Source organism: Macaca thibetana, chromosome 14, assembly GCF_024542745.1.
Source record: "Macaca thibetana thibetana isolate TM-01 chromosome 14, ASM2454274v1, whole genome shotgun sequence".
Lineage (NCBI taxonomy): Eukaryota > Metazoa > Chordata > Mammalia > Primates > Cercopithecidae > Macaca > Macaca thibetana.
In genome coordinates, this window is record NC_065591.1 from 19,413,511 (window position 1) to 19,439,562 (window position 26,052).

The following is a 26,052-nucleotide window of genomic DNA, read 5'->3' on the forward strand; positions in this document are numbered from 1 at the left end:
CCGTCGCCCCCCCTGCCGCCGCCCCACTGCCCCCGGTGGGGGGACCCGAGCGTCCCGGGAGCCGCGGGCCGAGGCGCGGGGGCCCGGGCCGGCCGCCGTACCACTCCGCCCGGCGGCCCCCTCCCTCCCCGCCGCGGCCCGCTCTCCCCCGGCGCCTCCTCTCCCCTCGCCCTCGTCCCCGCTTTCCCAGCCCCAGTCCCTCTCGCCCGGCTCTCGGGAGCGGCGGGGGCGCGCACGGCGGCGGCGGTGGCGGGCCGGCGGGGCCGCGCGGCGGGCTCCCGCGCGGGCGAGTGTGTCTGGGCCTGGGCGGAGGGATCCCCGGGCTGAGGCGGCGGAGGTGCTGCGGCCCGGGGCCGGGTGGTGAATGGGCTGGTGGTGCTCGCTGCTGCTGCTGAGAGGAGGAGGAGGATGAAGAGTTGGGCTTGTTTGTCTCCCACAGTTTCTCTCCTGCTGCTCTGATTCCCCCCTCCCGATTCCGGCCCGGGGCCTGTGTGTGTCCCTCCTGGAGGAGGAGGAGGATCCAGTTCCTCCCCCCAACCCCCTCCTCCCCACCCCCCCTTGCCTGGGGAAGAGGAGGAAAGAAACAGCCCAGAGAGAGAGAGAGAGAGAGTGAGTGAGAGAGAGAGGAGAGGAGAGGAGAGGAGGAGGAGGAGGAGGGAGAAGGGAACAACCTACCATCTTAACACACTAATATCTAAAAAGTGCGAGAGGCCCAGAGCAGCAGCAGAAGCAGCAGCAGCAGCTCCAGCTTCTTCCCTCCCTCCCCATGAAGAAGAGTTCCCTCCTCCTCCTCCTCCTGCTTCTCCTGCTCAGAGTTCCTGCCTCCAGCTGCCAGGGGGGACAGCCAGCCAGCAGCAGGAGGGTGCAGTATCCCAGCTTTTCCATTCTCTCTTCTCCTCACTCTCCTCTCTCTCTTTTTTTCTGGAGTAGCTCTATTTCCCCTCCCTCCCCCTTCCCCCTCTGCCTCTCTCTTCTCTCCCTCTGTCTTGTCGCTGGTGTTTGTCTCTGGGAGGATCAGGGGCTGCCTGCTTGGAGTTTGTTGTGGGGGGAGGTAGGGGGAGGGGAGGGGTGTGTGGGAGGGAGGAAGGAAAGGGGGGTGTTCTCGTCAGGACCCCTCAGTCAACTTGAGATTTGAGCAATAACTTCCCCTTCGGGGCGCCCCCCTGCGTGCCCTTCCCATACCTCCCCCCCCGAAAAAAAAGACAATGGGAAAACCTTGGCTCCCCCCTCCTCCCCTCTGCCCTCCACCCCTCCCCAGGATAAATTGGAAGTAAGTTTATGAGCAGCCTCGGGAGCCTGGGCGCAGAGTGCAGGGCCGGAGCGGGTGACAGAGGCGGCGTGCCGGGGGCGGCGGGGAGGGGGCGTCACATTGTCCCGGCGGGGGGCCGGCCGGGGGCTGCGGGCGGGGGCGGGGGGCACGGAGCTTCGCCCGCCCCCCTCGGCTGTCCTTCGGCCCGGGGAGGGTAGCTGGGGCTCCTCCATCCCCCCCACCCCACCCCGGGATGCTGTCGGGGGGAAGTTTTTATTATGATTATTTATTTAATTAAAAAAATTTTTTTTTTGGAAAACCATCTTGTTTGGTGACTGAGGGATCTGGTTTAAAAAAAAAAAAGCTGCGGCTGCTGACGCTGCCGGGCCCGAGTGTGTGTGTTTGTGTATGTGTGTGTGAGAGTGTGAGTGTGTTGGTGCATTTGTCTTGGGTGGCCGGAGCAGCGTTGGGGAAATTCCGCTTATTCTTCTTCTTCTGCAACTTGTTATTCCGGAGAGTCTGCCTGCACCCCTCACCCCGGGGCCGGCCCTCTCGCATTCGCCCCCGCCGCCGGCGGCTGCGGGGCGCCCCCGGGACCCCGAGCGGGCCGGGGCGGAAAGGCCGCTCCGAGAGGGGCCGCGGCCGCCCCTCCCCCGCCCGCGCCCCCGCCGGGGGGAGGGGCGCGCGGAGTGGGACTCTTTCCGTTTGGTCCAGCCCCGTCGTGCACGCAGTTCCCAACACTTCTCGTCATCCTCTCTTTGGTCTCTTTATTCTGCTGAGCGGTGCTGTTAGGATTTCTTTTTTTTTTTTCCCCCTGACCACGTTCGCGATGGTGGGTAGCAGCAAGGTGGCCCTGGTAGGGGAGGGGTTGGTATCGAGATTGGGCACCGGGGGAGAACGCCTTCTTTCAACTTTGTCTGTGGCTTGCACCCCCGGAGAAGGCCACAGGCCGGTTGTGGGGTGCAGATGTGCCGAGAGTGATTTCTAAGTAGTTGAGTTGTTGTGATGAGGGTACGACTGCTAATGGTCGGTAGGTTTTGTTTTCATTGGTGAATCTGGTGTCATCATATTCCGGTCATATGTTGAAATATTCTTTGTTTAGGTCTGGAAGTAGAGGATCTCACTCTGCACGTCCACATTGTGTTGTTTTTAGAATGATGTCTCTGGGAGTATGGATTTCTAGAATTTGAAATCTGAGTGAAGGTCCGGGCATGTGTGGGCCTCATCACCTGGCCTTGACAGTGAACTTTGTGGCTGTGTTTCGGATTTCAAAGATTTGCCCCATAGCTGAGGAACGAGTTGTGCATTTTTGCTAATAGTCGGTGTCAGGAATGTAGATGCTTGAGCTGGGGAAGTTAGAGAGGGAAGAACGTTTATATATAAATAATGGATAGTTGAATATTAGAATCAGATTAATTGGGGCTGATGAAAGTTTTGTTTTTTTTTTTTTTTTTAAAGCAGTTGTGCACTATGGGAAGGAAGTCTTTTCACAGGTTCACTTGATAGGGATTCTTTAAGGTGAGGGGTTGGAATTATCTCCTTTTTGAGAGGAGTCTCACCAACATCTGTAGCTTTATTGACGGCCTGGTAAGGGTACTGAAACTGGGGCTAAACCGTGTAAGCATACTTTTCAGTGTTTATGATAGTTGTTTACATCTGGTGTTCACTCTAAGCAATAGAAATAAATAGGTCAGCTTTGCTTTTGGTCTTTGAAGACTGGCCCCCTCCTTCCTTTTTTAAGTTTCACAATTTACTTGGTTTACAGCATTGTTGGAAACTGTTACTACATTTTTACTGGAAATACTATTATTCATTTTAATTTTGGTAAGTTCCTTCTTATTCTCTTCTTTTTCACTTGTTTATGGAGTCTGTGTTGTGGGCTTAAAACTAGTTTATTTTAGGGGGTCATTAAAAATGTCTGAAAAATACGTTTTCAAATCCCAGTACCTATCTTTTCATAGAAAAGAGGAAATTTTGTGTGCAGTTATGCTAATGCTTATAAAAAAATGTCTGTACTTAAAATGTTTGTAGATGTACAACTATCCTTAAGTGAAGAGCATAGTAATAGTGCACAAAGTTCTCAAAACACAAACATCTGGCTAACATGTTACAAATATTCCAGGGGCTTTTTTTTTGTTTTTTTTTTTTGGTTAACATCAGACTTTTGCTTTTGGTAACGTAATGGTATTTGCAGTTTGACTGGCATTGCTTGGCTGCCCATAATAAAGTTTTCTGCTTGGGTGCTATTGAAGACTTTTTAACTTAGTTTTTAGACAATTTTGCAGGCTGTATTTAAGCATGTTTTATTTTGGACTCAGGCAAGTCTTTGTGGAACTGGAGTAGTAATAGATGAAAAAGACACCTACCTGGGCTAAATTGTATTTTTAGAAGGTATAAGTGATGGATGGGGCCTATTTCTTTTAGCTTTGAAGGGTCCATCCTTTTTCCTATTCAGTCGTCTGGAAGGAGCTGCCTCTGTAATACTCTTCTTCTGCTTACATGAAGATCTCTAAATGCTATCCAGCAGGAGGTGCTACAGCAAGATAAAGGAAATTTGTGAATTTTGAGGGTCTTGTTACTTACTACAGCTTTACTTAGCTTCAGCTAAGCAGCAGGATTAACACCTTAAAGTTCCAGAAAGATTTTGAGTAAGTCCGTTTAAAAAATTCCATTCATAAATTATGTTTGCTACTTGAAACTGAAGTCTTTGACTATACAAAGTAGATGTGTGATTGTGGATAGCTTAAGGATTCTGGGCCTAGGTACAAAGCACTGTTTAGAATTATTTTATTTGGAAGGGGAATTAGTCTTGTGTTGATGAGTGGGGTGTTGAGCACGTATTTTAAAAAAGTATTTCTAATTGTTATAAACAAAAGTAGTTGGTATGATTTAGGGCTTTAAGTCTTGTTATCCCTATAATAATACAAATAGGATATAGAGTAGTTGAGATTTTGGAAAGGGGGATAGTGTGTGGAAAAAAATTTAGACTTCTTGTAGTTTTTTCCCCTCGGATTTACGGACTATGATTCTAATATAGATCAGTTTTTAGGCACTCAGCTTTATAAATACGTATGGTTGATGTACTTAAGTTAGCCTGCAAAGACTGAGATTCTTGAACTGTAAATCAAGTTCTATCAGTGGTAGGTCATTGCTGATATAACAATAACTGCATAAGGATGAATATAGCTACTTTAACAGTTTCATAGCATTTATAGCGCATGGTCCTTTGAAACTCTGTTAGTGTTAGGTGAATTGATTATTACTGGAAATATCATGCCACTGTGGTTGCTTGTAAAGTTTTGTGTCAAAATTTTAAAAATTTGGGGATGCTAGAAACTTGATAAATCTGCTTTGAATTTTGTCTATTTTGTAGGCAAAATACTGTTTTCTCAGTAAGACCAAATGAGATAATACATATAAAAGTTCTTCGTAAGTGGTAAAAAAGCATGCGGATATTAAGTTGTTGAGATAGGTAACTAATTAATACATGGACAGAAGCTTCTGTCTTAAAATGCTAACTTTTTCCATATCAGTTGAGAAAGTAATACATTTAAAGTGCACTGGGCACTGTAAGTTTTTTTGTTTTTTAAGACAGAGTCTCGGTCTGTTGCTCAGGCTGGAGTGCAATGGCATGATCTCTGCTCATGGCAACCTCTGCCTCCCAGGTTCAAGTGATTCTCCTGCCTCTCAGCCTCCTGAGTAGCTGTGATTACAGGTGTCTGCCACTACGCCCGGCTAAGTTTTGTATTTTGAGTAGAGACGGGGTCTCACCATGTTAGTCACGCTGGTCTTGAACTCCTGACCTCAGGTGATCCACCTGCCTCAGCCTCCCAAAGTGCTGGGATTATAGGCATGAGCCACTGCGCCCAGCCTAAATTTGTGTTTTTAAATACTGCTGTGGTTACCAAAAATGTCTTTGTTATAGTTTTGAAGCTGCTTTTGAAAAAATGCTGCCTTGTCAGTTTCCCATAATATATGTAAAAAAAAAAAAAGAAGTCATTTTCCCTTTTGAAGATCCTGTGAATTGTATGTCCCCTGTTACAGTTTTTCTTCATTTCTCCATTGATGTGATGTGATAGTAGTTGATTTTAGTGAGTGTGTAAGTTCCCTGATTCTTCTATAGACTCTTATTAACACAGAGTAACAGATGTCATGGTTAAAGTTTTGAATGTTTTGACTGACTCCGCTAACTTTCTGAAAAATTCTTACTGCCTAAAGCTTTCAAGCTTGTTTCACAGTGAAAAAGATGTATATCTGTATGTGTTAGTATTAGGTATATGTGGCTATATCATTTTTTTTTCTATTTTAGAAGGATGCACGAGGAAATGACTACTCAAATCTAGAGGAGTGCACTGAAATATTTTTGTGTAAAAATAACCCAAAAGTTTAAAGCCTGGAGTTTCAGCTCTCTTATAAACTCTGCTCACAAATTTGGAATATAAACATTTTAAAGTAAAATATAGATAATTAAGGATCCTGTGTTTGTGAGCTCATCAAAAGGTATATAGTATCTTAAATTTTAGAAGTGACTGTTCTTTTGAAATTGCCCCCTTTAGAAAGTAAATATAGAAACTTGCTTCTGTGAAGGGTGAGAAAAACACTTAACTGTTTAGATAAAATGAAACCTCTCAGGGTGTTATTAACTTTTTCATCCTACAGACAGTGAATAGTAAAGCTCTTTGTGAAGACATACTGAAGTTAAGGTTATATTAATGTGCTTTTAAATTTTGTATTCTTAGTATTTTATTGCTGAAGGCTTTTGTATTTAATTACTATTCAAAGAGAGAAGGGAAGGAATTAAAGTTTTAGGTCTCTGACCTTTGGTGAAATTCTTCTATATTTATATCTATAACTGATTTCTTGAAACATGTTTGAATTTTCATATTATTTTGTGCTGGGAAATGTTAATGATTTATGTTGACTTCTCAGGAACTTTTGTTCATGGGCTTTTTTTGTAGGCCTAATAATTCTTCAGAAGCATAGAAATACATTTTGATCACATTAATTTTCTCAGGTGTATATTTTTGCTGCTTTGCGATTTTTTAAAAAAGAGATAATATGTTGACACTGCATTAAATTTATTGTAGATAATTATTTCTTAAATAGCGTATGTTTTCTACTTTGGATGTTTGTGTGTATATGTAGCCATACTATTTTGTAGGCTTTCGTGTAATTCTTATATGTGTGTTAAATTTTTGAATAGTTATCTTTTGTGAAAATGTTGAAGTAGACTTTTATGAATAACTTTTCTATTACTTGTCCATCAATTCAGTCTTAATATTACGGTGAACTCTTCCCTTTTAGAAATTATATGTGAGGTTCAGCTATCCTTTGGACTCTTCTAAAGCAACTTTCTCACACTAGACTTGTGTCGCAATTTGAATACTCCTCCACTTCTCTCTTCTAGTACCCTGCAAGTCTCTCCCCTCTCCCTGCCTTAAAATAAATAAATAAATAAAAAAGACTTTGGTGAAAATTTCTCAGTTGAAGGCAACTATTCTTTTCTATACTTTGGAATCAGTTACAGAAATGTTTTCTGCTTTTTTAAATAGTCAAGAAAGTGAACCAGTATGGAGGAGATAGGAAGGGGATGAGGCCTAACAAGTTGATGATCTAGGTTTTATTTTGACTCTGTTTGTGGGCCTAGGGGGAAAAAATAACTTAAACACAGAAGCCAAAAAGATGGGTTTTGTTTTATTGTTTTGGCTGCATTGAGAATACAAACTGTCAGTACTTGAGGAGAAGGAGCAGCAGAAAGGAATTGATTTTTTTTTTTCTGCTGCAGATCCAAGTATTGTTAACCATGTGCATCTCCAAAGCGACATACTTACAAATCAAACAGTAGTTGATTCTTTCACTCAATTAACAGTCAGAACCCTAAATTGTGTGTATGTTTTTTTAAATTTTAAATAAGTACCCCAAACTTTGGGGTAATGACAATAATTTCCTGATAAAAGTGGGTGATAGTAACCATGGCAACTGCTATCTCTGGCCTTATGGACAATATGTTGTATTGATGAAGCTTCAAATCCTTTATAGTAGCCCGTCACTTTTATGGTGAAATGTAGTAGCATGTGTTGCAGATGATTTTTAGCTGGATTGCGTTAAATTTGTGTGCCAGCTTATCTTTCCTTGTTAGGAATTTCTTGGACTATATTCCAAAACATGTTTGTGAAGGTGCTGTTGCCTGAAAATAACCCACCACCTGTGTTAGGCCTCCTGATGCAGATTGCACTTAGTTCTTTCCCAGCCTCCTTCCACAGTCTTGCAGAAAATAGGAGGGTGTGTAGCAACTGTATATATGTAAATTCCAGCTCAAACCTATCAGCTTGTGTTTGGACGTATTACTGATAGCTTAAAAAAATCTTTTGTGTTTTCAGAAGAGGTCAGTGGATGAGAGAAGTGGGCTTGTAGTTGAATACTGTTTTTCTTTCTAGAAGTGTGTGTGTGTGTGTGTGTGTGTGTGTGTGTGTGTAGGGAATTAGAGGTGAGGAATGGAGGGCATAAATACTGAGCAAGGACTTGACAAAAGTAGAACTTCAGTATTTTTTGTTTGTTTTTGTGATGGTGTGTGTACATATTACTATAAAAATTATTTCCTGTTGGGCGATATTAGAATATGGGAAGTGTTTGCTTCTGAGAATTTTCTTCAAGAAAAATTATTTATAAAATATATCTTGAATAATTGTTTTTTTTTTTTTTTTTTTTTTTTTTTGAGACGGAGTCTCGCTCTGTCGCCCAGGCTGGAGTGCAGTGGCCGGATCTCAGCTCACTGCAAGCTCCGCCTCCCGGGTTTACGCCATTCTCCTGCCTCAGCCTCCCGAGTAGCTGGGACTACAGGCGCCCGCCACCTCGCCCGGCTAGTTTTTTTGTATTTTTAGTAGAGACGGGGTTTCACTGTGTTAGCCAGGATGGTCTCGATCTCCTGACCTTGTGATCCACCCGTCTCGGCCTCCCAAATTGAATAATTGTTAAAAGGCAACCTGTTAAAGCAATTAAGCTTTTTTTTTTTTTTTTTGAAATGGAGTATCGCACTGTCACCAGGCTGGAGTGTAGTGGCATGATCTCAGCTCACTGCAACCTCTACCTCCCAGGTTCAAGTGATTCTCCTGCCTCAGCTTCCCGAGTAGCTGGGACTACAGGCGCATGCCACCACACCCAGCTAATTTTTGTATTTTTAGTAGAGAGGGTTTCACCATGTTGGCCAGGATGGTCTCGCTCTCTTGACCTTGTAATCCGCCAGCCTCAGCCTCCTGAAGTGTTGGGATTACAAGCGTGAACCATCGTGACCAGCCAAAACAATTAAACTTTTTTGTGAGGGAGGATTAGAGAGTGTTAAAATGGATCCATTCAAACTTTAAAAAACTGTTTCAAAAATTATATTTTTATTACATCAAGTCTTTTTTGCTTTTTAAGCATTTTTTCTTTGCTTCTCCTACGTAAGATTTTTCTAATGTGAAAATGTTGATCTAAATATTGATACTTTTTCCAGTATGTATGTGCTAGAGAAACTGTGTGCCACAGCAGAGAATATACAAATTTGATCTAAATTTGATTAGACCCTGATAATAAGATACAGTCAAATTGTGCTAGATAGTTCAGACTTTCTTGAAACTTGCTGTGATAACGTGGTTTACTTACTACAAGTCCCAGTATGCCTTGCAGTTTTTGCTTAACTTCAGATTGGAGCACTGCATTCTGGGACCTGTAGTTGATTTAAACAGTACGGAAAACCCTTCCCTCTTGTCTACTCCATTTTATACACAGCTTCCCAGGCCTCTAAGAACTTTCTGCTAAGTAGTTTGATTACTAATACTACGATTATTATACTGCTCAAATTCTAAAGTGAGTCTTCAGAAACAACCTAGTGTTTTAGTTTACCTTAGATTAGTTGATTGTATTTTTTATCAGATACTATAAGGTTTACACACAAAATAATATATTGAAAACTTAACTTAGCAGATGTAAATTATTTTTATGCATGTGGTGATACAAGTCTCTTTATAATTATGGCATCATTGATTGCTAGTGTGGGCATGAGAAGCCTCTTATTATCAAGACTGATATATATGCTGTTCCTTTTTTTTTTTTTTTTTAATGGGGATAGTTATTCCGTAAGGTTGGATGGAAGGTTTTTTGTGCCAGTATTTAATTTCAGAGTTCTGTGGTTCTTCTGTAATAACTGTCAACATCTTGAATATCAGTACTCTTTAACTGGAATTCCTGAAAATAAATGTGGTTTTAGTGTAAATTTAGTACTTGAAGAGGTAGTCTGAGGCAGAGAAAGAGGTGAGATGTCTTTACTAATTTGTTTATATTTTTATTTGAAAAATTTAAATTTTTTTTGAGGATTCTACTTTAATTTTGTTAACTAATATCAGAGGGTTGTTGCAGGGATTAATTGTTAAAATCTATGACAGTGCCTAGCACAGAGCTTGGCACATAATAAGGGCTCAGTAAATGTTTAGAATTAGCAGCAGCAGCAGCAGCAGCAGCAGCAGCAGCAGCAGCAGTAGTAGTAGTAGTTACTCTTATTTTAAAAAATAGCATGCTTCACATTTTTTTCCTCTCTTTTTACAATATAATTTGATCAGAAGCCCAGGCTGTTCTAAGACCTTGAGATTCTTGGCTTATGGTAATGATGTGGCAAATTCCTGAGAATGTTTTTGTGGTGTGTAAGATGTCCTTGCACCTCAGTTTCTCCCTAAGTGATGTAGGCCTCCAAAAGGACTATCACACCAGCAGCTGAATATTTTGACTGGTATTCAGCTCTGCCGGTCTAGTACTCATTGCATCTATACCACAAGCCTTTGGTTGACTTCAGAAAGTTCAAAAGATAATGAAAATTTATTTGTTTACAATGTTTGCACTGGTAGAATATCCAAACTAGTTGATTAAGGAAAATAAGATGCTACAAAATGCCCCTTGTGTTACAGTGTATGTAACCTTGGAAAAATTCTGTTGTGTTTAGAAGCATGTACCAATCTATCACTGTAATTCACAATATTACAGGATTGATGTATTGGAGGCCAGTAAGCAGCCCCAGAAAGAAAGTGTAGTTTCAAAAAATCTTAAATCTTTACGTTAATTTTCTCTTTTAGGACACTGACTTCTTTTAGGCTCTTGAACTTGTAGGATAGTTTTATTTGCATGGCTGGTCCCTTCTGGCTGTTGAGAAGGGAAAGGAATGCCTGAGGATATTGGAAAATGTAAGCAAAGCGTAAGCTGCAATGTATATGTCTTAGTTTGAATGTATGCAGAAGCAGGGCAGTGCTTTTCTTACTTGCTTAGCCAGTATCTTCTTCCAACTTTTTCTCTTGCGAGGAGTTCTTAGAATATTGTTGCTGAGGGCTACCATGTTTATTTAAGAAAACTCTGCCTTTAGTTTTATTTATTTATTTATTTATTTATTTATTTATTTGAGATGGAGTCTTGCTCTGTTGCCCAGGCTGGATATGGAGTGCAGTGGCACGGTATTGGCTCACTGCAACCTCTGCCTCCCAGGTTCAAGCAATTCTCATGCCTCAACCTCTCAAGCAACTGGAATTACAGGCATGCACCACCATGCCTGGCTAATTGTTGTATTTTTAGTAAAGACGGGGTGTCACCATGTTGGCCAGGCTGGTCTCTAACTCTTGGCCTCAAGTTATCTGCCCACCTCGGCCTCCCAAAGTGCTGGGATTACAGGAGTGAGCCACCACGCCCAGCCCAAGTAATATTTTTTAAAGTATTTGTTTATATAGCAGACCAATCCACTGTAATAATACTAGCCTCCACCTGACATAGTTGTGATTTAAAATTTGTTAATATGGCCAGGCATGGTGGCTCAGCGCCTGTAATCCCAGCTCTTTGGTAGGCTGAGGCAGGTGGATTACCTGAGGTCAAGAGTTTGAGACCAGCCTGGCCAACATGGCAAAACCCCATCTCTACTAAAAATAGAAAATTAGCTGGGCATGGAGGCAGGCGCCTGTAATCCCAGCCACTCGGGAGGCTGAGGCAGGAGAATCGCTTGAACCCGTAAGGTGGAGGTTGCGGTGAGCTGAGATTGTGCCATTGCACTCCAGCCTGGGAGACAGAGCAACACTACATCTCAAAAAAAAAAAAAAAAAAAAAAAAAAAGTTAATATGTAGATTAGACATTAAATAGATTCTTTAGATGTGTCCAAAATGTATGGGATCTGGTCTGATATGCTTCTACTTTGTAAGCTGTTTTATTTATATTACATCAATTTGTCTTTTCAAGACCTAATATTAAAATGAAATAAATTCAGCAGTTACAAAGGAGTTAATACAGAGGGTTAAATATAAGGAGAAAAATAGTCCCTGGTGTTAATGGGCCAATACAGAAAATATTAGGTTTGGAGGAATTCTCATTCCATATTTTTATCATTATGGTACCCATGTGATTACTGAAATACTAAAGTTGGAAATCAGGAGAGGAAATAAGGAGAGTAAAACTGGGCAACCATGTGGATTCAGTGTAGAGACCTTTGACACACCTAAATTATTGAGCAGTTTTCTTTTTTAATGAAATGTCCCAGGTCAGTATAAAGGAATGTGATGTTGCGATGATGTCAGAAGACTTGGCCTTAAGTATACTCCTGTCACTTAGTTGTACACTCTTGGGAAATTCATCCTTGCTGGGCTTTAGTGGTAAAATGGGGATAATAATAAGGGCCTGCTTCACTATGATATTAAAAGGATTAGGTAAGATAATACTCGTGAATGTACTTTATATTACTAAAGTTGTATATGTAAATTGAATTTTTAATCAGCAGTAAGGGGCTGGGTTTTAAGATATTTGTCTATATCATGTTAATAATATTAATATTATACAATTTTAAATAATGAGTCAGAACCAAAAAATTAGTGATCCACCCTGCTCCCAATAGACCAGTTCTTTTTTTTTTGACACGGAGTCTTGCCCTGTTGCCCAGGCTGGAGTGCGGGGGGGCCATCTCGGCTCACTGCAACCACTGCCTTCTAGGTTCAAGTGATTCTCCTTCCTCAGCCTTCCCGAGTATCTGGGACTACAGGCATGTGCCACTACACACGGCTCATTTTTGTATTTTCAGTAGAGACAGGGTTTCACCATGTTGGCTAGACTGGTCTCTAACTCCTGATCTCAAGTGATCCACCTGCCTCAGCTTCCCAAAGTGCTGAGATTATAGGCCTGAACCACCGCGCCTGGCCCAGTAGACAAGTTCTTGACATGTGTTTACGTGTGTGTTTATGGTGTAGTTCTTAACAACATACACATTGATACATATGTGTGTATATTATAAGTATCATAAATGTGCTGGTATGTTGTCATGGGAATGAAAAATTTTAACTATGAACTTTAGTGTTTTAAAAATTTTATTTTATTAACTATACAAATTTTATGTGTTAATATACAAACTTACAAAAATATATTTATTTGTGTTTGGAGAAGTGACATACACACATTTTGGAGAAATGACATAGATTTTAAATGTTTGACAGGTTGTGAACGGTTTTTGTACGTTAGGTTTATCTGTTGTCATCAATAATATGGAGTGTTTATTATGTATAGTGCTAAGCCTTTTTCCACATAGGATCTCATTTAGTTTTAATCCTCACAGCAATATTCTGAGGATTTACTATTATTATCCTACCTCCATTTTACAAATGAAGAAGTAGAGGTTTCCCTGAGATCACATAGGTAACAAATGATACAACCTGGATTCAAGCCCAGGTTTGATTCCTGAGCCCTTGCTCTTAAATGTCCAAAATGCTGTGCTAAACTATGTAATTCCCATGGAAACCTAGAAATGAATTACTAAAGAAGTTTTCAATTTACTGAAATGGCCACAGCTACGATGTATCATTTTGAGGCTATTTCCTGTTGATTTTGGTTGGGTTAGGTTGAATAGTTTGAAAGTAGTAAACATTGGAATGGGATGGAAATGAAGACATTTGGGACAGTGCCTGCTTTGTTCATCCTTGTATATCCATTGCCAAGCATAGTGTGTAGCATGGGGTGGGGTCTAATACCTGTTTCTTCAAAGTTTGGAAGTTGGGCACTTTATAAAGCACAGTGTAAGTTAGTTTAATACATTTTTAATAGGTGCAAATGGTTTACATTCACTATTTCAGTCAGTCCTTACATAACTATCAACGTTTTAGAGTGTTAGATAAGTGTCCTTTCAAGAAATACAAAAACTGTGCATCTAAGTTAGAAAGTCATTCTAGCAATATAGATATGTATAAAGTAGAAAATTAGTCATTCTGTTCCCATCCTACTTTTAAACTTTTTCTGTGCATTTACATATGTATTATATATATATACACATACATATACACACACACACACACAATTTTTAAAGAAGTTTAATTATACCATAATACTCTTTCAAAGTTTACTTTTTTCCAGGTGACTATTTAAAAAACTTGTTTATTTTTGAAAATAGGGCTCATGTGGGAAGTGGGAGTAAGGTTGGAGGAAGAGAGGTGGGTAAGATTTATACATTAAGATTCCAAACCTAATACCCTAGATTGATTATACCTCAGGCTTTAGGAAATGGTCATTGTTATTTTTAAAACTTAAAAAAAAAATCAATTTAAAATGACAACATTGTTTTCTGTCCTGTATAAGTAATTTAAGAGGCATCATTTCTGAATTAAATTATTCTAGTTTGTTCTGGTAGCTACTTATAAAGAGAGAAATTGTGTTTTCAGATAACATTTTTAAAAAACTGGTAGTCTCTCTTCTTGGTTGTTAGGACACATTTACTTCACGTTTACAAAGTAAAGTAGGTAAGAATTTGGGCAAACCTGTAAACAAGAAAAAAGAAAAAATGTAAAATAGGATTTTAAAACCAAGATAATACATGTAATATTTTAATTAATAGAAACTCAGACTAGTACAACTTAATCAGCATAAAGATACCCTGCATAGGTATTAGTCCTGGTCCTTACAACTTCATGTGAGTAGTGTGGGCTGACCTCATCCCCATCACCTATCCCTACTCACTCAACCACTACCGAATGCTATGCTGATAACTCAGGACTTTTTAAAGCAGTTAAAGAAAAAAAAGTAAGTTATTTAAGTGCTGTTCATTTTTTCTGGCATTATATTTAGAAATACATACTAAAGGCCTTATAATCTACATTAAATAAAACTCTTTTGATTCCAGCTTTGAGAGTTTTAACTTGTTGCTAAGATTATTAGTCATAATTCACCTTCGTAATTTTTAAATTAAAAAATGTTATTACACAGGTAATAAAAAGGTTTTCATTATAGAAGTTTTTTAAAAAGCCTTTCTAATCCTAGAATACACTCCTTGCATCTAAGGTGCTTTATGCTTTTTTAGATCCATGAAGTGCTGAAGCCTTGCCTTAAAATTCTAAGAACTGGACCTTGTAGAATGTAGCAGTTTATTGAAACTATAGAGTAGTCAGCGTTTTTTACAAGCCAAGTTTAGTTTTTCTCATTGGTAGCATTCACAAATGTGCTTTTCCTTTTGAGTGGCACAGACCATGCCCTACAGAGTGTTTTATTCTCGTTCATTATAGTCTAATAGTGTACAGAGGGCTCAATTAATGTTATGGATGGTGAAACTAAGAGACAAGAATTTGACTAAGTTAGTGGTAGAGCCTAGTTTTCCTTTTTTATTCTAGACTCAGTCATCTTGACCAGTAGTCGCTAAACTTTAAAAAATTATGGTTACCAGTTAAATGTGTGATAGTCTAAACTAGTGTTTTATGTATGTTATCAAGCATACAGGAAAGTTGAATTTTTTAAAAGGATGAGATTTTAAAATATAAGTTGTAATAATTTCTTCCCAGTGGCTCCCTTCCTCAGGGTACCCACACCCACTTGGAGACGAGTGCTGAAGATAGGCCATTCTTCTTGCAGAAGAGGCAGCCGTGGGGACAGCTGGAGGACAGTTGGTAAAAGGTGTGGGACTTTTAAGTTGGAGTGATCTTTTGCAGCTTTTTAATTTTAAAGAAACAGCCTTTCTTTCTGTGAAAGGCTGAAAGATTGAAAGTATAGGCCTGGAGAGAGGTGAGCTTTAAAAGACAGAAATATAAACCTTACTTGTTTTCCTCAGAGTTGACCAAAAGGGAAAGGGCTGCCTGCCCTGATAGCTTCTACTCCCATTGAGATGGCAGTGCCTTTTTCTGTTGTTAGGCAGTTTATAGAACGCAGGATAGCTTGGTAAGCGTCTTCTCTGTGCCTGATGTGACGTAACATTGTGGAGTATGCAGCATGCATGTTAAGTACAAGTGGTTGTGTTTGGCTTGTTGCTGCAGCATTTTTGAAGATGTCTTAAAAAGCAATTATCAGTGGATGGAGTTGGATATGTGCAAGTTATTGAAATCATCATTTCTTCAAGACCAAACTTTGTAACTTGAATTATTCTATTTAGTATTTGTTTACTTCCCCCAACCCCCAACACCTCAGAGCAGAATTCTTTTTCTGAAAGGAACAGATGCCGTTAACTTATCAGGACTTGATACTAAAAAGCCTACAAAAATCTTTGTGCTGTTTATTTTCTTTATTTAATCTATATGCAAAACATATTGTAATTATTGCTGTGAGAGAGTTTTAAGCTGATGGTTCCCCCCCACCCTTTTGTGCTCAGGGGAGATAGATTAGGAATGCCAAATTGACAACTTGGTATAAAGAAATAATGACCATTGAAATAAAACAGGAGTTCAAATAAAAAGCAAATCAGATACAAATGTAGAATGAAAATATCTTTTAGTAAAATGTTAGCATGCTGTACTTGGAACAGATGCCACATTAATTCAAAAGAGAGCCCAGAAAATGTGGCAACTTTACGATGTCAATGGAGGGAGCTGCAATAGTTCCTGTTTTCATTGTGTCAGGTTCTCAGTACCTTTAGGTCCAGTCCTGTTTCTTATATTTATTTTCTGTGTGTTACATGTTAATATACAGATATTAAATCCATGCCTAATACTTTTATTTGTGTAATTAAATACATTGTCATGCTATTAGATATTAGTATAAAAAGCCCAATAACTTATACTGCAACAGTCAAACGTTTTTTGTTTTAAATACGCCTATCAAGATATTCGGAATCTGAAGCAAAAATTCTTTGCATCTTTCAAGGCACATTTATGATAAGAAGGTAGTCTAAGAATTGAGTCAAAGAGGCCTACTGCTTTTTAAATGTAAAATTTGGACAAGTTACAAAATTATGAGAATTTTGCTTTTTTCTCATTTAAATTTGTAGTTATCATTGGACATTTGTTATGATTTTTAAGTAGCTTAGACTCATTCATTCCTTTTATATGTGTGTGTGTTTTTTTTATGGTGTTTGGGAAGAAGAAGGGGTGATGGAAGTGTACTGTACACACTGGGATATTTTCAGAGTGACATTCATTTTATAGAAGATTGCACAGGGACGTCTCTGAATTGCCCATTTCTTGCAGTTCCTGGTTAGTGTGGGTCTGAGTGTGGAGAAAGGTGGGCTGGGGGCTCTTAACCAGATTTACAGTGTGCTACTTCCTGAGTCGTGCAATGATCTAATCATCAGGGGCATATCCTGTGTGCCTGTAAAGACGTCTGGCTTACATGCTTAGAAAAGCACTACTAGTTTTCTCTCAGTGAAGCTTACAATTTAGTAATTTGGTGAAAAGGTTAAAAGTTTTGTTTTCGTGTAATTCAAGTGAAGGGGAGTTTATAGCGTGTTGGTAGAGCACAGAGGTTAAGATGTTGGTGCAGGAGCCACTTTGCATGGGCCCAAATCCTAGCTTTGCCATGTATTAGCTCAGACTGTGTCCAAATGACTTCCTGCTCTGTGCCTCTGCCTCAGTTTCTTCACCTGTAAAATTTGAATAAAATGAAGTGGTTATGAGGAATAAGTGAATTAATGTATAAACTAGTAGAAGTGCCTGACACATAGTAAATACTAAATACATGGTACTTAAGCTTAGTTTTCTGCTCCTTTCTTCTCTTCTCAAGGATTCAGACAAGTGTTAGGATAAGAGCCTGAGCTTTGGCATCTGACCCCAGTATTTGAATCTCAGTATAACCACTTAAAGTTTAATGTTTGACCTTGGGCTAATTATTTAAGCTCACTCCAATAAAGAGGTATCACATACATACTGCATACCACTGTGCTGGTCACTGGGACTTCAGTTTCTCCATCTGTGATATAGAGACGGTAATACCAACCTCTTAGGGTTCTTGTGATGATAAAATGAGGAAATCTTGAGACACTCGATCGTGATAGCTGCTCTTATCATTATTATTGTTATTATTACAGTCCCACTAAAAGTTTATGGGAAAAGAGTAAATACAGAACAATTTAGCTGGAGAGGTTTTTTCCTCCCTTGAAATGCATGGTGAGAAACAGTGTGGATGATAAAAGTGTTATCTAATGAGTTCTTATTTTTGAATACCTCTGGGAAAAAATAGAAAATACATGGGAATATGTTAGTTTTAACAGAGCCTGCTAAATATTTTAGGGGATTTAATGTTTATTAAAGCCCATAGTGATGTAAGCTTTTCTTTTTTTTTCTCAACAGCTGGTGAGACCAGCACCAAGATATTGATGTAGTTTATCGTAGGTCTCTTAGAATCAAGTCTGTAGTAGACTAGGCATTATAACTCTAAAGTCTTAAATAATAGCTGGGCAGTCCACTGGGTCTTGACAAATTGTGTGTATTTAACCCTTGAAAACTCATGCTTGGGTGTAACAACTAATGGAAACAATTGTAGAACCTCAGAGATATAAAAGTGGCATACAAATGCTTTCTAATAATGATGTGCACAGTTTATTTGCTTTTTGATTTTGGGCATTTTGCCTTTGTGAATTTTCCTCTCGTTTGGTGCCTGATGTTTTCTTATGGTAATTGTTATTTTCTTTCTATATTTAATTGTCATAAGCTACCTATATTGAGCCTAGAAACTGAGCCTGAGAACGAGTTGATTATGAGAAAAGGTACAATGATCTCCTCAGATTTGAGGGGTTTTGGGGTAAATAATTGAGTTAATATATCCATTAGAATGTATGTATGTATCTCTCTTATAAGTGAAACCAGTAATTGAGGTAAGGGGAAAGATCATTAAGTGTAAAATATAATTAACTTTATTCATTCACTACTGATTAGGATCTGAACGTTTTTGGTCTTTGATCCTTGATATGTTTTTTTCTGTGATTCAACAAAAGTATTTGTAATAGCTTACCAAAACATTCTGAATATGGTATATGTTACCCTTAGCAAGAATTTAAGTTAAAGTAGCATAATGGCTCCTATTAACTTTTTGTTCTCACTAACCCAGCTGTACCGTTTGATAAAGGTCTAGTAGGTGAATAGGTGTATTTACTATAGGTGAATTGGTGTATATTTTATTTTGTCCCTGTTCCTAAAACATTGTATCTGCTTTTTAAGGAGAAATTACAACCAGTTTTTTAAAAAATAAAGTGTTGTACTTTGACTCAATAAGTATTTTTAAAACTAAGCAATTTTATAGTGGGTTGTATAGTTTTCTTTCAGTTAAATAATTGTAATCTTATTTTGCAATAGAGTGGCCAGTAAGTAAAGCATTATAGTTTTAAAATTAGCATAGCAAATATATAGTATTAAGTTTTCTTTACTTTAGCTCTTTGCAGAATCTGTAAAAGTTGCTTCACTTGGTTGAAGTTGAATGGAATTGTGGAAAGTTTAGAAGTATATTTTATTTTGATAAATATGTGTTAGATTCTACAAGCGTTTTGAGGGTTGAGTTAAAGAATTATACAATTTTGAAGATCAGTTTGTCCCTGCTTAATTTGTAAAAAGTGGTGCTGTATGTGACGGGGGTGCAGTCCCATTTCAGCTCTGCAGGACCCTGTCCAGCCGGTGGTGCTCCTATGTAGAGATGTCGCCGATGATTGCCCAGACTCCCTCTGTTGCCTGTCCTCTCCCACTTCTCTGCTTACTCTCTCGATGGTCTCTTCTCCGTCCCCTGCCTGTTGTTCATCCTTCCCTTCAAACCACCACTGTTTTATTTCTATTTCTCTTAAAAACAAAACACCATTGTAATTATTAGTTTTTAAACAGGGAGATACTGAGCTATTATCAAAACCTTAAGCTTTAACAGTTTGTGGGGACACCCCCTACTTTGGGCCCTCAGCTGGAATTTGGAGAATAGATAGCTTAAAATCACTTGCACAGTAACTGAATATTTGTAAAATACTTTATATCTGAACTAAGGAAGAGAATAGAAAAATACCTTTTTACCTCAGAAATTGCTGTATTTTCTGGTTGTGGGTGAGATAGAGGCAAAGTTGAGGAAGAGGTAGGCATGTTACTTAACTAAAATAAGCATTAATTTATTAGATTGCTCTCTAGTCTCATGGACCTAATTAGAGAATAAAATGGAAATTTTGGTGTTGTGAATTGCTAAAATATTTTGATTTATTAATTGAGAAGACTGCTTTCTTGATTTGTAAATACAAAATATGATGATGATGCCTTATTGTATATTGATCTTTTACATTTCGTTGGTTGATAGTTGAAAAGGAGCAGACCCTTTCCTTTTTAGATTTCTCCTAGTGAGTTTAAATTGTTAACGTAATTGTTTGGTAAGAAAAGTAAAACTTGGAAATTAATTACGGTTACATGTTGAGTTAATGTCTATGCTGGATTTAAAATCAGTAGCTTCTGGTCGGGTGTGGTGGCTCATGCCTGTAATCCCAGCACTTTAGGAGGCTGAGGCTGCTGTATCACTTGAGCTCAGGAGTTTGAGACCAGCATAGGGACGGGCGTGGTGGCTCGCGCCTGTAATCCCAGCTTTTTGGGAGGCCGAGGCGGGTGGATCATGAGGTCAGGAGTTTGAGAACATCATGGCCAACATGGTGAAACCCTGTCTCTACTAAAAATACAAAAATTAGCTGGGCATGGTGGCACATGCCTGTAATCCCAGCTACTCAGGAGGCTGAGGCAGGAGAATCGCTTGAACCCAGGAGTCGGAGGTTGTAGTGAGCTGAGATTGTGCCACTGCTTCCAGCCTGGCGACAGAGCGAGACTCCGTCTAAAAAAAAAAAAAAAAAAAACAAAGAGAGAGACCAGCACGGGCAACATGGCAAACCCCTGTCTCTACAAAAAATATGAAAATTAGCCTAATGTGGTGACATGTGCCTGTAGTCCCAGCTATTAGGGAATCTGAGCTGGGTGGATTGATTGAGCCTGGTAGGTCGAGGCTGCGATTGTGCCATGCCATTGAACTCCAGCCTGGGCAACAGAGCAAAACACTGTCTCAGTCAGTCAATCAGTTCAGTAGCTTCTAAGATCTATACCAGGCATTTCATCTATTATTTAATTATACATAGACAAAAACATTTGAGACAAGAGCCTTAACTTTATAGGATTTTAAATAACTTCTTATTATGGAAATTTAAAAACTTTTATAAAAATAGAGTGAATAATATAACGAACCCCAGGAACCTATTCCCTAACTTTAACAATTACCAGCATTTTGCCAATCTTTATCTATAATGTGTAAAACATAACAGAAAAGTAACTTTGTGTTTTCAAAACATGCACTACAGTTAAGTACATTGGTATACTCAAAGGAAAAATGTGTATGAGAATGTTCTTTCCATACATTGTTAGTTTAATACTGGTAATCCCTTTTAGGATAATATTTTCATTTGTCTTTTAACTTACTGAAGAGGTCTGAGCCACCGCTAACTTAATGAAGAACCATGCCTGCTGGAAAGATTCTAGCTTCTCTTACCCCTTCTGCTTTTAGAAGTTCTGAGATTATTAGTTTTGAGCTTGTGTTCTTAGGAGCTGCATTTTATTTTATATAAAATAAAATGCCTATCTGTGACGGTTGTATGGACCATCATTTCTTAGCATAAGCAGGACAATATGTAAGTCAGCTTAAAGTTGCAGGTCACAAGTCTTGTTCCACACTTCCTTCTTGTGCATATTCTATTTCTATTTAACGCGAATGTATGTATTGGTTAAGGAATGCTTGTTTTACTTATAAAATGGTTTGTTGAGGAGGGACTTTTGATTACCTGCTATCTTTAGACGTGGTAACAGTGGTTAGAAACTTGTTACGTGCTCCCTTGTTTGCTCTTCTTTGCACTGTAAGTTGTACATATGCCTGCAGTTGTGGGGTGTGTTCATTAGGAGTCACTACAAGGTAATGGTAGCCTTATTTCTGAATTTATTTGGTTGCATTAGTTTAAATTAGACCCATAGGTGTAATTATTCCACCCCAATGCATGGGGAAGCATAGTCAGTGGAAGTTGTGCATCTAAACCCCTGTGCATTGAAAATGTGTCTTTAATGTTATGATGTTATTTGACATCTACCATTTAGTGCAAGGAGTATACTTATTTAACAGGACCTTTAATAAGTTCCCTCTACACCAAAGATATATTTTTAAAAAATTATACTTAAGAAGACTTTGTAGTATTCCCCAGAAGAGTTCATCTATAGCAGTAAAATCTTTCTAAAATAAAACTTATTCTTTTAACCGGTATTCATTTAAGTGGGTTTCTCTGTACTTGGTTTCCATGGAAATAGCGAATAGCTAACGTTATTTATAAGGTGGAAGTAAAATAGGGTGCCTAATGGGACCCCATGCTGCTCTGATGAAGAGACTTAGGAAAAAAATCCATGCTCGTGGGATTTTTTTTTTTTTTTTTAAACAAGGTTAATGGAAGCCCTGATTTCAGTCTTCTGTAACAGAACATATTTTTGGTTTTAAAGGCTAGCATTAATATCAAGCAAACAACTTCTTTTTGAGGTCTGTATTGCTTTCACTTTCAAGTTTTAGGACCACTTACTTATCAGCATGATTGAGGCTTTATGTTTCAGACTCCTGTTTCTTTGTGGTTTTTGTTTCAAAAGTTAAAATTCCCAGTGTATTGTAGCTGTTTCCGCTTCTCATTGACATTTCAAAGTACTGATTAAAAAGATAAATGTTCATTAAGGATAGCAGTGGTGAGAGAGGATCAATATGTTGGACTATGAAGATTTTTTAAAAAATGTAAATTGTATGGAACCATTTTTAGTTTTTAGGCCTAAAGTCAGGGTTCTTTTTTATTTGTGTTGTGGAGCTAAACCTGTATAGTCAGAGAGAAGAGATTCTAATTTTCTTTCAGGCTAGAAACAGGGAAAATCTTAATTTCTCTTTCCTTTTTAAAAAATGGATTGTTGCCAAAACCTTTTAACTGAAATAAATGTTAATTCTTTTAGTGCTTGAAATGTGGATTTGGAATAAACCTTGGCTTTTTTCTCACTTCTTCGGTAAGGCCTACTCTGAGTTTTGTAGGCCTGCAGCAAAGCCTTGCGTTTTTTAAGCCCCTTCAAGTGAAAGAGTATCATTCCCTTTGTGTTTGTGTTTGTGTTTAGGGTGTGTGTGTGTGTATGTGTGTGTGTGTGTCTAATTTTTCTATAGCCTGAAAGGCACCTGCTCATTTTCCAGCCTAGTGAGTACAGCAGTGCCATATTGAGAAGTGAGGCAGGATGGAACACAATAAGGTGCTATAATTTTTATTTAGTTAGTTTTGCTCGTCCTCGGTAGCTTGTGATCATTGTCCATTTATCTGGAAGTACTCTTGATTATTCTTGGCTATCAATGCAGCAGGAGTTTTCTTCTGTGTTTAAAGCAAGGACTGTAGTATACTGAGGGCTCCTTCAGGGCAGGACTTGAGTTTTGTTTTGTGTGTATGTGTTTCTCTGGATAAGCTTCTGGCTATAGATGGGTTTACTGTGCTTTAATTTTTTAAAATTTGGTTGTTTTAATCTTGTTGAATTTATTTTTGTGTGAGATATTTTTCTCTAGCAATTCACTAGTTTCTTCTATGTACGTTGATGCTGTTTTATAAAATTTTCTTAATGTGTTAATTGTTCTTTTAGTTTAGCTTTTTCTTGTTTATTTTTAAAATCTGGTATCTAGCACTGACCTTTCTTAGTGACTTTTATTTGAATTATCTTTGTGCTTTAGAGACATAGGAATTTGGGTCTATTATCCCATTTCTGAGTGAACAACTCCCAGTAGTTACAGTTAGTGCAATAGAAAGGGTTCTCACAGATGCAGTGCTGGGCATTGATCCTCCTCCTTGGTGCTTATGGTTTACACCCAGAACTCCCATTAGTGTTAATAGGAGGCACTTCCTTAAATCCCTGTACACCAAAGTAAGCTCGAACTCTTTTATAATGCCTTATAGATACCTGAGTTGTTTTTTTGTTGTTAATGACAAGAGGTTTAGTCCTGAGGTTAACTGATTATTAAGATAGAGTTTGAGTTGTCTTGGGATATGGAGTGATTTAGTAAGTCTGATCTATAATTAAGAAGTTTTCGTTATGATGATTAGGCTCAGTAAACAGCTTTGTGAGAGCTGTGGAGGCTTGTGAATACGAATTTTTATACTTTATAGAGTGAGGAAGCAAGATTTCTTCTTTCCATTTATTTCTGCTATTTCTTCTCAACCATAAAAAATGGGTCTAACAGTTTTTGTATATAAGAGGACTTAGAAAAATTGTTCTGTTTTTTTATTTTACTTAAAAGCCTTCCTGTAATTGCCCTCTGGCCTCAAAGTCTTTTATTAGCTAGTATGGCTCACATTTTTCAAGCATATAGAAGTTAATATGCACTGTTTTAGAACTTAGGCACTATAACCATTGGTCAAGTAATAAATAATCAGTGTTTACTACACCTATCTGTGATTTGTGGATTTTTATTGCTATCATTTATTTATGTACAGTTTAATGGAAAGATTCCTAGATTGAGAGCAATTAATCTGGCTTTTAGGCTGAGCTTTGCCTATCATTATCTTTGTAGATATTAGCTAGTCATCTGGACTTCTTGGACCTCTGTTCCTCCGTGAAATGAAGTTACGGATCTGGCCCTCTGAGGTGTCCATTCTAGTTTGAGGCTCTTTGAGGGCCTACTTTCCTAGGTACTGAAGGAAATAGAGTACAGTAAGGCAGGCAGTGGTTTCTAATCTTGGCTCCCTATTAGAATCTTTTGGGGAAACTTAAATACAGATCTATGGGTTCTAAATAAGGCATAATATATTCAATATCTTTAAGGGTAGGGCCTGTGGATCTGTATTTTTTGAAGTTTTATGTGTTATCCTGATCTAGTATTGAGAACTACTTGTACAAGGTATTCTATTCTTTTGTGTATGTGTATGTGTGTTCTAGTTAGGGAGATGTCATGTGGGTTAGATTAAAATGTGAGGCAGTATGTGGTTAAATTTAAAAATGAATGAGAAAGATGATAAACACTTCAGGAGTTTAAACAAAGGAAGAATTGGGAAGTAGGATGGTTTGAGCAGATCTCTGTTAATCAGCGAGTCTTTATCTGGACCCTAGTGTGTGGGTACGATTTGGATAGTTAGAGAGAGGGTAAAAAGGTATTATTCTTGATATAAGGAAGAGCATAAGTAAAAGTTGGGGAGCAGAATAATTCTGATTATAGTTTTAGTCTTTATTTTAGTTTTCTTTTGCTCCTGAAACTGCTGTAGATTTCCTCAGTAATTTAAGGGAGTGAGCGAGCCATGAAGGTATTTGGAGAAAAAGAGCGTTCCAGAGCCCCAAGAAGGGAACTTGCCTGGAGGGTCTGAAGTAAGGAAAAGCGGCCAGTGTTGCTGGAATGGATTGAGCAATAGGGAGATGGGACGGCTTAGAATGGCAGAGGCCCAAATCACTTAGTGCCTGTGGGCCATTGAAAGGAACTTCATCTTTTCTCGGTGTATGATGGGAAGCCATTGGAGGGTTTTGAGCAGAGGAGTAACAAGATCTGTCTTGGATTTTGAAAAGCTTACTCTGACTCGCGAGAGAATATACCTTAGTGGGGCTAGGGTAGAATTGGGGAGGCCAGTTAGGAGGCTGTTGTAATTATCTAGGTGAAAGGTGAAGGTGACTTGGACCAGGGAGGTGGTAGGAGAGTTGAGAAAAGTGATCATGGTGGATGTATTTTGAAGGTAGAGGCACATAGTTGACTGTTGGAGTAGATGTAGAGTGTGGAAAACGAAGAGTCTTAAGATGACTTTTAGGATTTTTTCTTCTGAGGGGGTGGAGTTACCATTTATTGAGATGGGAATGACTCTGAGGAGGAAGTTAGGGGAGAGGTAGTCAGGAGTTTAGTTTTGGATGTGTTGAGCTTGAGATACCTATTTGACCAGTGTTGAGTGGGCAGTTGGGTATATGAGTTTGGAATTCAGGGAAGGATGTGTGCTGGAGGTAAACATTGGGAATTGCCAGTGCGTAGATCCTTCTATAGCCATGAGACTGTGAGATCACCTAAGGGGAAGAGTTCCAAGAACTGAGTCCTGGGACAGTTCCACATTTTGAGGTATTGGAGGCAAGGAGGAACGAGCAAAAGAAACCAAGGAGAGTAGCCAGATTGATGAGGAAGAAAATCAAGAGAGGATGATCTCCTGGAAGTCAAGAGAAAAAAAATTCCAGGAGGAAGACATGATCAATGGGCCAAAAGATACTGGTCAAGGAAGTGAAGACTGTTTTCTGTTGGATTTAACAACTGTTAAATCATTGGTGATCTTCACAAGAATGGAGGGAGGCAAAGGCCCTAATGGGTTGTGTTCTGTAGAGAATGGGAGGAGAGGAATTAGAGCGAGGGAGTATGGTTAACTCTTTTAGGGAGTTTTGCTATAAATGTGAGCCCAGACAGGGACGATAACTAGAGAAGGATATGGAGTCAAGGGAGGGTTTTTTTTTTTTTTTTTAAATTATTATTTTCTAAGATAGAAGGAACAAAATGATCCAGTAATGATGAGGGGAAGATCGATGCTCCATGAGAGTAAAGGGAGAAGAACTAGAGGAATGTCCAGGAGAGG

General features: G+C 38.9%; 1 protein-coding gene across 22 annotated transcripts in view; it reads left to right on the forward strand.

Annotated features, from left to right (window-relative positions):
- The first annotated feature begins 290 nt into the window (after positions 1 to 290).
- The window catches only part of PHF21A (PHD finger protein 21A), a 191,035-nt gene continuing 165,273 nt past the window's right edge, over positions 291 to 26,052 (forward strand). For 9 of the 22 annotated variants that reach the window (XR_007719287.1, XM_050757554.1, XM_050757569.1 and 6 more), the window contains exon 1: positions 291 to 862. The gene's annotated coding sequence lies outside the window, so the exon portion shown is untranslated. Of the gene's footprint in view, positions 863 to 1,940; positions 2,082 to 2,106; positions 3,898 to 8,219 lie in introns of those variants that run through there. The other 13 variants (XM_050757558.1, XM_050757568.1, XM_050757559.1 and 10 more) reach the window with 8 other exon arrangements.